We start from the raw sequence: 11050 nt of genomic DNA, 5'->3' as shown, positions 1-11050 counted from the left end.
AGAATAACTTACAAAATATGGTTAAAGCGGTAGATTTTATATTCTAGGTACTTTACCACAATTTTTTTTAAACCCCCCCGAGTCCTTTACTTTCCAACCTGAAGGACAAAACCCTCAGGGGCTCCAAAGTGAAGTGGGGAGACCAGCTGGGCATCAAGGCCAAGCCCATGACCATGGGAAATCCCAGGCAGCCGCCAGGATGTTCTGGCTCCCAGCCAGCGGCACAGCTGGGTGACAGTGGGGCAGGGCCCAGAGGTTCACACGCTCCTAGGATGTCTGTGACTCATGGTTTAGCTTGGCCGATTGGCAGTGAACACCCGCGGGTGAGAGGGGACCCCGGGTCCCTCAAAGCGGGGGCCTTGATCCTTAAGAAGAGGGTTGTGTACCGACAAGGAGATTCTTGAGAGGCAGGAGGCAAAGAGAAAAAGTACTAATGGAATACAGAGCCAGAAATCTTTTTTTTTAATTTTCAAAAGAAATACCTAGCTTCTCTGTAGGATGGGTTAGGGTAAATCCTCTCTTCTCTTTTCTTTTCCTCCTCCCCACCCCTCCTTCTTCTCCTCTTATTCTCCATATGAATCCTTTACATCTGCTCCCATGTTTCTTCATAAGTCACCCAAGTGTTTATACATCAGCATATATATAAATTAAATATGTATATACATATATTTAATTCCTGACCTGAAGGCATGCTGGGATTGACACACTCGGGTGATCACGTGACTGATCATATGATCGGCTTCCTTGACCCAAGGCAGACACTGTGTCCGTCACCTCCCTTTCCCATCTACACACCCAAGACACTTGACCTCTCTCATGGCAAGTAGCTAAACCTGGAAGACAAAAACCATTTAAAATGACTAGTATTTGTCATAATTCAAAATCATGAAAATGGACCACCGTTCAGTCCATTGCTTCAACAATTTTACATCATTTTTTTCAAAGAAAGAGGAAGGTACTTGGTTGGTGTGGTTCTGTGAGTTGAGGAGTAGGTACTCCAAAATTACTTCTACAGTTATGGCAAAAATATTCAGTTTTCTAGTCTATTATTTTAAGCTACCAACTGTTGAGAAGGACTTTGCTTCACTTGTGAGTAGTTGGCAAGAGATGTGTGTGAAAGTGCTTTGTTCTTTCACTAGAAGACATTGTATTAGCCTCCTCGTTGGAAGAACTTTGAAAGGAACATTCCATGAAGCAAGCTCTCCGGTGCGGTGGGAGAGAGAGAGAAAGAGAGAGAGAGAGAGAGAGAGAGAGAGAGAGGGAGGGAGGGAGGGAGGGAGGGAGGGAGAGAGAGAGAGAGGAAGAGAGGAAGAGAGATCTGAGAGAACACAGTGCAAAATGCCCCTCTGTTCTCCCACTGGCAGTTGGGCTGAAAGCCCTCTATTTTCAATGAAAAACAAAGCACAATTGTTATCTGATTGCAAATAATACACATTCACTGTTAAAAAAGAACACCTTGGAAAATGAGAAGACCACAAAGAATCAATTTCTCTTTGATTTTTAAAATCTTTTTGGGGTCCTTTTGGGGGGAAAATGTTTTCAAAAGAGACCTATTTCCAGGAGATTATCTACAAGGAATAAAACACCTCTTCTGACAGTTTAGGTAAGCCATGCCAGTAAAGAGCAGGAACATGTATTCTCTGAAGTGAGATTCAGGATCTTTAGCCAAAATTGAGAAAAAGATTGGCTCCCCATAGTCCTGTATTATTGGATTTTCTTCTTGTGACAAAGGCAGAAGGACTCCTGTCCCTCTCCAATGAATGTCTATCTGACCCTCAAGAAAGACAAACGACAAATGGAGAAGAGCACTCAGTGAGCAGTGAAGGATCTGGTCCTCCCTGGGCTGTAACTGACCACGTGGCCTTGGAAAGGTCCACGAACGCCTCTAAAGCATCAGTTTCCTCCCGTGTACAATGCAGAAGATCTTAGTGACTGCCTCCCAGTGGTTGAAAAGAATCATGGGGCTGATGCATGGAGAGAATCTGGGGCTGTATCTGGCATATACTAAGTATTCAAAAATGATAGTTATGTATCCAATAAATAGCCCAGCCACTGCATTTCTCTACCAAGCAACCTGCCTTGAATCATCACGCATGCCTCTAGGTAATTAGGATACCAGTTCCGAACTAGCCTTTCTGAATAAGACAACAAAGACTTGGGTTTATCCAAGGAGTGGCCAGCTCGCTCCCAAGTGATCTTTTTCTGTTTACTTGGCATCTGATGCCATGAGTCTGCCTGGTGCCGTGAGACTCGCGGGATTTGGGGGAAGGTGCCAGTTGTGGGGGTGGAGGAAACCTCATCTTGTTTCTATCTCTCTGCTCTGCTGGGAGTGAAAAGTGTGTGATTCCCTGGACTATATGCCAGAGAGAGAGTTAGAGGTGCCTCTCCAAGGATGGGAATGAATACTGCACTCCTGCCCTGAATTCTGTGGCAGACACTTTATCCCCACACATTGTTCCAAAGGCTACTGCTGCCGGCGGGGAAAAAACAAGATGCAGCGATAGGACTGAGCTGACCCTTTGTCTACTAATCTGCAAGGCTGAAACCAATCCAGTCTGACACGTACTGTAATCGACAAGAGTGGAATGGATAGGACCCCTGCCACCTGCACCGTCGGGGCAGCCTGATCGCACTCTTTCTATTGTGTAAATGACGACACTGAACCCCTGTCTCGGTTTTCTTAACATTGGAGTTTTAGTGCCTCCATGAACCCCTACTTATTTCTCATACACAGCGCTGAGACTTCTTTTGTTGTATGGTGTCTTTGTCAGCTCTGGCCACCATAAGAAAATACCACAGACTGGGTGGCTTAACCAACAGATATTTATTCATTCTCACAGTTATGGAGGCTGGAAGTCCAAGGTCAAGGTGCCAGCCAATGTGGTCCCTGGTGAGGACCCACTTCCTGGCTTGCAGATGGCCACCTTCTTGCCGTGTCTTCATATGGAGGAGAGAAAAGGCGATCTTTCTGATGCCTCCCCTTATAAGGACACTAATCCTATTAAATCAGGGCTCCACCCTTATGACCTCATTTAACCTTAATGCCTTCTTTACCTCAAATACAGTCACATTGGAGGTGAGGGCTTCAACATATAAATTCTGTGCAGACACAATTCAGTCCATAGCTTGTGGTTATAACTCAGTCTCTACATTCCTAGATCCATGTCATTCATGGAACAGGTGAGCTGACAGCATTCTGAGCAACTCACCATGGGAAGAAAGCCTTGGGGAGGAATGAGGAGGCTTGGATCCCTGTCTTGTCCACCAAAGCTAGAAAACCTTTAGGCAGGTCCTATGTACAGGGTCCACTAGGTTTCCTTAACCTTGGATGGAGACCACTAGTGTGGCAATAAATGTTTTAAGAGCCCTACAAGTTAGTATCACTATTAAGGTCTGACCCCATTCGTTAAGAGGGGAGGAAGGTACATTCTGCAGCGATCAGAGCTCTAAGCATGCCTCAGCCAAGAACACCTTCTTGCTCACAGGAAATGATCATCACGGTGACCTGGCTTCTCCCACAGAGACGTGAACACAGTTCGGGCGGCTTCCACATACTTGGGGCCAACTTGTACTTCTCCCCCTTGTCAGGAAACGTGAAGGAAAATTATCATTAAGCATATAGTTCACAATTATACATGGCAAAGGAAGGAATGATGCTCTGGGGACAGTGAATGGAAATCAAATAGAGGCAAATCTCAATTTTTCATGGCGATGGAAATCAACAGAGATAAGTCACGAAATCTACAAAATCCTCCCAGGCTCAAGGGAACTCTACTGAGGTTTCTTTTCTGCCCTAACATGTGCTTGGTCAAAATTGCTTCAAAATGCGTAAAACGGACTGGTTTATGTTCCCCTGGAGGACCAGAGAGATGGCTCAAATGTGAGTGGCAGGTTGAACCCCTATAATCAGTGTCTGAATAGCCAAGAGGTGGCCAGATCTAATCGTCATCCTGGCTCCAAACCTCACCACTCCCTTGAACACCAACCCACAAAACTGCCAGAAATGTCACTCGACTTCTGACCATGGTCCAGCCTAGGAAGAGTAGAGCGAGTTTGGTGGCCACCTTCACAAACACCATGGACAGCAAGTTCAGGAGGGACTGCCCAGCCCAGGCCGTGGCTTGGGGAGAGTCACTTGGAAAGATAGGATGAAGCCAGGGGTAACCACTGACTAATACACGCCCTGGGGGCACCCGCGGGATCACATCAGGCCAACCGGTGAAGCTTTTGGTGAATTCAAAGCTTAACTTCTGAGACATCGCTACTTCCGGGCCTTGGAACTTTAACGACCAGCGCCACCTGGTGTCCAGCGCCGATATTCCTCTTTTCTAGTCCGCAAAAAACAAAACACTTGTCCCGGGGCCCAGAAAGTCAGGGGGCCTAAGCAGTGTGACATTGTGTTCTATTTTCCTAAATGTGCTGGTTTGATTGTGATTACTTTCCATTTCCCGAGGTAATAGAATCCTCCATCAGGGTGACAACGCAGTAACTACTTTCTTCCCGTTGCGCTGCCGGCCCTCCAGAATCGGATTCAGGTGACTTCCTAGTAGACCCTACAGCTCTCCACGCACCTCTCTGTTTTCTGTGGAACTGAACAACCCCCCGAGGACAGTGATTCTTGTCCTCACGGCTGATACATGGGAGGCAAATAGTACACATGGAACGGACGAAAGAACATAGAGGGACTGAGAGTAGGGCTGATTTTAACTCTGATCTTTTTTTTTTTTTTCAAAACTATGTTTCTCGCAGAGTTGGAGAGAAGCAAGAGCCTGCTTGCTCTTGCTTTTTTGTCTCCTTTCTTTCCCATCTTCCTCCAATTTCCCTCTACGTCACCTTCCAACCTGGTCTGCACGTAATCACGCACGGATTCTCTCATCATTTCCCAAATAAAGGGACACATACCACCATTCTTTTAGGTTTTATACATAAAAAACAATTATATGGTATCGAAGAGTGAGAAAGTTATTCCCCGTCCAATTCTCCTTCCATCTTTCTGATTCTGACAAGGAAAAAGACAAGGTCCCAGATCATGTTACTATGCCTTTAACACCTCTCAGATATCCTTGTTAGCGAAGAGATATCCTTGTTAGCAAAGGCAACCGTCACAGGCAAAACCATCAGCAGGCAACAATAGCCATCTATAACTGAAAAGTTTTACTTCCAAACCAGTAAGACTAATGTGTTTTCAGTACCGATTTTAGTGTTCTTTGCAAAGTAAACTTACAAAGTTTACAAGTCAGCTTAAGGTAAAATATTAAGTAAATCATTGTAAAGGCAGTACCAGTTTATGGCAAGAAAAACAGGAAGGTGCTATATGGTATGGGAATGACTTAAGTTGGGAAAAACTTGGACAACCAGACATTTTTCCTTCTTCTTGCTGCCTTTCTGCACATCTGCACCTGGCGTGCCTTTCCAGGACTTGCTTGGCCATTTCAGAAAAGGTTAGGAAACCAGTGAAAGGTCTAGCCAGAGGTGGGCATCGCCCAGATGGATGCTTCTCCTATCAACACATTGTTTCTTTACTGCATCCTTGCATCGACAAGGCCAGCCTGTGGACCACAGTGAAAAATTCAACCCCTCTTTAGTTTTCCCTGGGGCTCCCACTTTGCAGCGATACTCATGAGCCAGGCTCAGCTTTGTAGAATCCCATTCATCAGAATCACTTGAAGGCTAACAAGCCGGCCCCTCTGCCGGGGCCACATGTGGGCAGATCGGATGTCTGGTGGCTGCCGATGCCAGTAAGATTGACAAAGAAACATGTGATGACTAAAGGTCTCAGGAAAGAACCAGGGGTTTCCATTATCCTAGGCTTTCTGGGTAATGCAATCTGAAAATCAATTCTCATTAAAAACAAGTGATACTAAGACCTCTGACAGGTTACATCTTAAGTGATAATTAAAAGCATATTTCCTGACGCTTAGCTGCTATGAAATGCATCCCTATTTATGCCACAGAGGAGGTCTCAGGCTAAGACCCTGTGGACAGTCATTCGCTCCCCCAGGAAACCTCAGAGTTCCTGGAGTGTCATTCATTATTTTAATCTGATTTTCTTTACTTAAGTGAAATAGAACCTGGCATTGGCATTCTCTCTCCAATTCCACCAGCAGTCCTTAAAAAGCAATTAACATCGTCATAAACCAAGGAAGGAAGATTTATTTTGCACAAATACAGTCTTTAGTGCAACGTGTGGATGGACTTTATGAATCATCAACAGCACCCCGCTAAGTTTTGTAAACCTTCCTCAATTAATACAAGGAGACATGGTGGCTGAGACGTTAAACTCTATTTGAGGTGTCACAATGGAAATCTCAATGTCGGGGGCCCAGAAGTGGGCAGTGGGGCTGACAGGGAGGCTCAGATTTTCAGAAAAGTATGAGAATATTCACGACGGCAGGTAATAGTTACTGATTTGCCCTTTTGGATATCAAGATGTCGAGTTTTATCTCAGAAACTATTGGCAAACATGAAAATGTTCAGGATCTCTTTCTTCTGAGATTTGCAGATTATCAAAACATCTCATTAAGACCCAGGAATAAGCCACCAGGTCAAAAGAACAAAAATGTGTCCATTATATGTTGTTTTACCTTCCCAGGGCCACCACGATGAAGTACCACAAACTGGGTGGCTTAAAACACCAGAAATGGGGGCTTCCCTGGTGGTGCAGTGGTTGAGAATCTGCCTGCTAATGCAGGGGACAGGGGTTCGAGCCCTGGTCTGGGAAGATCCCACATGCCGCGGAGCAACTAGGCCCGTGCGCCACAACTACTGAGCCTGCGCGTCTGGAGCCTGTGCTCCGCAACAAGAGAGGCCGCGACAGCGAGAGGCCCGCACACCGCGATGAAGAGTGGCCCCTGCTTGCTGCAACTAGAGAAAACCCTTGCGCAGAAAAGAAGACCCAACACAGCCAAAAATAAATAAATTAATTAATAAACTCCTACCCCCAACATCCAAAAAAAAAAAAAAAAACACAGCAGAAATGTATTGTCTCACAAGCTCTGGAGGCTGGAGTCTGAGATCAAGGTGCCAGAGGCCATGATCCCTCTGAAAGCCCTAGGGGAGTATCCTTCCTCACCTCTTCCAGCATCTGGCAGCCCAGGTTTCCTTGGTTTGTGGCAACATTACTCCAATCTCTTCTTCTGTCTTCTGTGTTTCCATCTTTTCATCTTCTCCTAAGGACGCCCAATATACCGGATTAAGGGGCCCGCCCTATTCCAATATGACCTCATCTTTTCTTTTTTTTTTTAGACATAGTTTTTTTTGCTAGTTACAGCAAAATTAATACATATTTCCCACTAAATATTTAAGAAGCATGGAAATCCATAAAAGCACTTGAACTTTTTTTTTTGAAATTTACTTATTTTATTTATTTTTGGCTGTGTTGGGTCTTTGTTGCTGTGCTCGGGTTTTCTCTAGCTGAGGCTAGCGGAAGCCACTCTTCGTTGCGGTGTGCGGGCTTCTTACTGCGGTGGCTTCTCTTGTTGTGGAGCACGGGCTCTATACGCACGGGCTTCAGTAGCTGTGGAGCATGGGCTCAGTAGTCGTGGCTCGCGGGCTTCAGTAGTTGTGACATGCAGGCTCAGTAGTTGTGGCTCGTGGGCTCTAGAGAGCAGGCTCAGGAGTTGCTGTGCACGAGCTTAGCTGCTCTGTGGCCTGTGGGATCTTCCCGGACCAGGGCTTGAACCTGTGTCCCCTGCATTGGGAGGCGGATTCTTAACCACTGCGCCACCAGGGAAGTCCCAGCACTTGAACTTTTTTTGTTCTTCTTTTTACTTATGTTAGGAGCTGGCTGAGGGGTGGTGGGAGTGATCCAGGTCATTTGGAATCCTAGTCCGGAGGCCACGGAGGCAGACATGCCTGGAAAGGAAGCTGTACTGGTCTTCAAGGTGTTCTTGTGTTTGTTTTTGTTTTGTTTTTATGTTGTGGCTGCACTGCACGGCATGCGGGATCTTAGTTCCCCAACTAGGGATCGAACCCGCTCCCCCTGCATTGGAAGTGCAGAGTCTTGACCACTGGACCGCCAGGGAAGTCCTCAAAGGTGTTTCTGTCAGACACTCGTGAGTCCTGGAGGGGTCCAGGGTGGAAAGAGGCCTCCTCCTGCTCTGACTCTGCTGTCACAGCTGCCATAATAACATCTCTTTCCACAGCTACAGGTCCCAAAGACTGTATTTGCTTCCTAGGGTTGCTGTAACAAAGTACCGTAAATGCTTGACTTGTAAAAACAGAAATTTAATGTCTCACAGTTCTGGACGCTAGAAGTCTGAAACCAAGGGGCAATATGACCTCCTCTTAGCTAATTACTTCTTCAAGGACCCTATTTCCATAGAAGGTCACATTCTGAGGGACTGGAGGTTAGGACCACAACCTCTCTTTTTGGGAGACACCGTTCCACCCATAGGACACGTGGAAAGAGAGATTAGTCCCTAAATGATGATTGGATAACTGGCGAACCTTTAGGGGAAAAATGAATTCCTTAATTTCTTACCCACTCCTTACACTAAAAGGCCAAAGGGATCTAAGTCTTAAATGTGAAAAGTCATTAGCACAAACACTTCTCTGCAGGCATGGTTTGAAGAGCTTTACATGTAACAAAACTGAATCCTCACAGCAACTCTGCTATTGTCTCTGTTTTACAGCAACAGAAACTGAAGCACAGACAAGTTAACCACTTACGAGTCACCTGGAGAACTTGCTGAGCTGTAGCTCCTGGTGTTGAGTGGGGAGGGGGAGGAACCTGAGATCCTCCGTTTTCCAACATCCCCCAAGGGAGGCCTAGGCCATGTCCTTGGACCACACTGTGAGTTGTGAGGTCCAAACCTCTTCCTTCTCCATCAGTCCTACCTCCCATTTCTATTTCCCTCTGAAAATCAGGACTGCAGAACTTGAACTTGAAAAAGCAAAAAGGACCAAGGCCAAATCCTCTCCTAAGACTCTGTCTTCCCAACAAGCTCCTCTTGGGAGATGCCTGGGGAGAAAGAAAAATGAGAGAGGGAGTACAGAGCATTCCTATTCAGCTTGTGGAAATGTGGGCCCGAGAAATAAAGCCCTCCAAAACTTCCACATGGGAGACACCACTCAAAGCGAATTCGCCAAAAGTTGGGCTTCTGCCCATAGAAGCCAGATGGCAAAAAAATGACATGTCACTACACTGATAGTTTGGGTGCTTTGTTTGTTCATTCACTTGATCACTTTACTGCTTATTTGCTAAGTGTGGGTCCCTGTACCAGACACACGTTTATTTTGTTATTAACAATAGAGAAATAATGTGGGGTCTTGAGCACTCTTTTCTTCTGGGATCACAAAGTGCGTTAAATAAAGCATCTTATTCCTGTGCAAAACCAGCCATCACTCCCTCTTAGCAGATGAAGGAAACTAGCACGTGATTTCCTGATGGTCACCTAAGCGAGGCAGCAGAGTCAGAGCCACAGCACAAAGCTCCAGGCTCTACTTTCTGCCACTGCTTGTTGCTAAGTCCTTCATAGCAGGGAAAGGAAAGGTATCAGCATTTACGGATCCCCTGTACACTGGGCAGTATGTCAGGCCCTTTATATAGGGGACCCCATCAGAGCAGATAAGTGGCCAGAGTCAAACTACTAACCCAATCTACTACCGTCAGAAGCAAATCAAAACCACAGTGAGATATCACCTCATACATGTTAGGATGGCTAGTATCAAAACAGCAACTGCAACGAAAGACAACAAGTATCGGTGAGGATGTGGAGAAGTTGGAACCCTTGCACACCGTTAGTGGGAATGCAATATAGTGCAGTCTTTATGGAAAACAGTACGGAGGTTCCTCAAAACATTGGAACTAGAACTACCGTATGACCCAGAATTCCAATTCTGGATGCATATCCACAGGAATTAAATCCCAGATCTCAGAGAGAGCTACGCTCTCCTATGTTCACTGCAGCATTGTTCACAATAGCCAAGATATGGAAGCAATGGAAGTGTCCACTGATGAATGAATGAATAAAGAAAATGTGATGTACACATACAACGGACTATTACTCAGCCTTAAGAAAAGGAAATAATGGGCTTCCCTGGTGGCGCAGTGGCTGAGAGTCCGCCTGCCGATGCAGGGGACGTGGGTTCGTGCCCCAGTCCGGGAGGATCCCACGTGCCGCGGAGCGGCTGGGCCCGTGAGCCATGGCCGCTGAGCCTGCGTGTCCGGAGCCTGTGCTCCGCAACGGGAGAGGCCACAATGGTGAGAGGCCCGCGTACAGCCAAAAAAAAAGAAAAAAAAAAAAGAAAAAGAAAAAAGGAAATAAAATGCTGTAATTTGTGACAATACGGATGAACCTTGAGAACATTATTCTAAGTGAAATAAGCCAGTCACAGAAGGACAAATACTGCATGATCCCACTTCTATGAGGAAATTAAAATAGTGCTCTCTTCGGCAGCACATATACTAAAGCTGGAACGATACAGAGAAGATTAGCATGGCCCCTGTGCAAGGATGACATGCAAATTCATGAAGCATTCCATATTTTAAAAAAATAAAATAGACGCAGATAGTAGAATGGTTGTTGCCAATGGGTACACAAGATGAATAACTTCTAAGGCTGTGCTGTACAACACTGTACACTGTTAACAATACTGTATTGTGCACTAAAAATCGAATGAGGGTAGATCCCATGTTGTGTGTTCTTACAAAAAAGAAAGATATTTCTAGGAATGTGAGTTGTATGCATTAATCAGGAAAGTGAGATTTCGGTGAAATAATGTGTTTACCACACTGTCGTGCATAAAATATCCAATGTAAACACCCATGTAGAGGGACTTCCCTGGTGGCGCAGTGGCTAAGAATCCACCTGCCAATGCAGGGGACATGGGTTCGAGCCCTGGTCTGGGAAGATCCCACATGCCACGGAGCAACTAAGCCTGTGTGCCACAGCTACTGAGCCTGCTCTCTAGAGCCCACGAGCCACAACTACTGAGCCCTCATGCCACAACTACTGAAGCCTGTGTGCCTAAAGAAGCCACCGCAACGAGAAGCCTGCGCACCACAAGAAAGAGTAGCCTCTACTCGCTGAAACTAGAGAAAGCCCTT

General features: G+C 45.9%; 1 non-coding gene across 1 annotated transcript; it reads left to right on the top strand.

Moving 5' to 3' along the window:
• The first annotated feature begins 10384 nt into the window (after nt 1-10384).
• LOC131754215 (U6 spliceosomal RNA) lies at nt 10385-10491 on the top strand. The gene has a single exon (XR_009335245.1). It is a non-coding gene; the product is annotated as a U6 spliceosomal RNA (small nuclear RNA).
• Nucleotides 10492-11050: the final 559 nt, after the last annotated feature.

Source organism: Kogia breviceps, chromosome 3, assembly GCF_026419965.1.
Source record: "Kogia breviceps isolate mKogBre1 chromosome 3, mKogBre1 haplotype 1, whole genome shotgun sequence".
Lineage (NCBI taxonomy): Eukaryota > Metazoa > Chordata > Mammalia > Artiodactyla > Physeteridae > Kogia > Kogia breviceps.
This window is presented reverse-complemented; position numbering and strand designations above follow the sequence as displayed.